The 2,328-nt window shown below is 40.4% G+C and overlaps 1 pseudogene; it reads right to left on the bottom strand.

The window, feature by feature from the left end:
- Nucleotides 1-713: 713 nt before the first annotated feature.
- Nucleotides 714-1,701, bottom strand: LOC116104787 (annotated as a pseudogene).
- Between the last annotated feature and the right edge of the window lie 627 nt (nucleotides 1,702-2,328).

Here is a 2,328-nt window from a genome sequence, read left to right as displayed (position 1 = left end):
CATTGTGAGATATGATTTTAGATCCAATTCTTGTTTTTCCGGTGTTTTGGGATATCCAGGACTTGCTGTGGTAGGAATACTCAGTTCTGATGAAGTCAACTAGTCTTGGTTTCTGTTGATAGGATTCTTGCGTTTGCCTTTTGCCATCTCTTGATTTTTGGTGTTAGATGTTCTTAGTGTCTCTGACTAGAGCTTGTCCTGTCCCTGCCACCCTGTAATTCCCCTGCGACTCGTGGGGCCTGTGCCTCCCAGCTGGCTGCTCCCGTCTTAACTATAATTTAGAATTTTTACCAATGTTCTTTTGCCCAATTATTGTTTTACCTAAACCATTGGGTTTTTTTGAGAGGCCCTTGGCCCTGTGAAGGTTCCATGCCCCAGTGTAGGGGAATGCCAGGGCCAGTGAGAAGGAGAGGGTGGGGTAATGAGCAGGGGGAGGGTTTGGGAACCAGGGTTTATTTTTGTTTTTGTTTTATTTTATTTTATTTTATTTTGGAGGGGAACCTGGGAAAGGAGATTTTGAATGACATGTAAAGAAAGAAAACATCTAATTAAAAAAAAGAGTAGATATAAAACAAAACAAAACAAGAAAACTCAGTGGCTTTTTAAATAGATTTTAAAGGTTGAACATGGATACCTTTCAGGGTTCAAACACATAGTGCCTTCATTGTTGCAGCGACCTCTCCAACATTTCCTTGTTCATGACTTGAGTATCGTCAAGATGTTGATTCAACCCTCCTTTCTCCAAAGAGAAGCACCACCAGTAGCAATAGCTACATCTATAAAACAGTTCTTTCTATGCTCTCTAAACCTCGGAGCTTTGATTGCTACAACTGGCAGACCAATTATTACCCTAATGAAAACCTCTGTACTTAGAGCTTCCCCGTCAACATCTTCAGCAGTTAGAACTAAGGGATCCTGAAAGGCATTAGCAGTTTTTTAGAGGAGGTACAATGGACTGGACTCCATGGGTTCTCTTTTTCACTCAGTTCTTGGTAGTCATATTTCTGATCTTTTGATATGTTAATAACATATGAGGAAATATACACTCTATTAAATTTCATACCTTCCATAATTTCTAATTTATCCTTCTCTGTGATGGCATTCTTTCTTCCAACACTTTTTTGTTGTTGTTGCATCAGAATTTTTTTTTCCAATTTATTTGTCTCCATGTGCAGAAATTGGAATGATCAGAGCAATTTCTTTAGGGGCTGTCGTAGGATTAGACTGATTTTTAAGTTCAGCAATTACAGCATCAACAGCTGGCATGTCCATTCTCCTTATTTCCACTGGGTTAGCGACATCCCTGCTTTTCTCTCAAGGCCCTCCTTGGCAACAGAACACTCCAGAACAGTAGCAGTGTAGGTGTTATCCCCAGCCTCTTCCCCTGAGTTATGGCAACCACACTGAACAGCTTACAGCTTTAGTTCCAGAATTTTATATGTATCCTTTAAGTTGAATTTGCAATAATCAGAGAATCTTTTGATGTTTCCAGGATTCCCAAGCTCTGCTTAGCAATCACCTTTGCCCCTTTTGGCTTCATTGTAATTTGTGTGGCATGGGCTAAAGTTATACACCTTGAGGCATTAAGGGTAGGTCATGTACACCAAACTTTTCATCTTTGGTATAAACCCAAGTGAGATGTGGCACCAGTGCCTGGGACACTGGTCTCATCTGTTGAAGGACTGTGGGTATTCTAAGCATTTATGCCGAGCACCAGTAATAGCAAACTTTTTGAGACGGGCCATTGGCAGAGAAGGATGGAGAGCACATTCTTGTTTTCATTTGACATTTGCCCTAATACAACTTTTTAAACCTGTCCTGTTACCTTATCCTGCCTGCTACTGGACTCTCAAACCTTAGTCAACTCTTTACATTTTTACTAATTTTCATACACAGATCACTTCACGACATTTTGAGTCCAGCATTTATTCTTGTTTCATATATGACTAAAGAGAAAAATCAGTACATTTTTTTCCTGAACATACATCCTGACTTCTTTTAGTCAGTGTGGGGTACGATAACAAATTGTTAGAGAGAGGGTAGCTTACGTAACATACATTATTCCTCGCCACTTTAAAAGCTGAGTATTGCATATCAAGCAGCTGGAAGGTTTGGCCTGGGGTGAAGTGCACACTCACTGCCTGGCAGATACACATTTATCACTCTGTTGCTCTATAACAGAGCAGAGAAAGAAAAAAAAAAAAACAAATGCTCTGCCATCTTTCCTGAGGTTATAATTCCTACTCATGAGGGTTCCACCTGCACAGTTTCCCAAACCCCTATCTCCTGACTCACTGGGCTCAGGATTTCATAATGTGACCTTACTGG

This window comes from Mastomys coucha, unplaced genomic scaffold (genome assembly GCF_008632895.1).
Source record: "Mastomys coucha isolate ucsf_1 unplaced genomic scaffold, UCSF_Mcou_1 pScaffold22, whole genome shotgun sequence".
Taxonomy (NCBI): Eukaryota; Metazoa; Chordata; class Mammalia; order Rodentia; family Muridae; genus Mastomys; species Mastomys coucha.
This window is presented reverse-complemented; position numbering and strand designations above follow the sequence as displayed.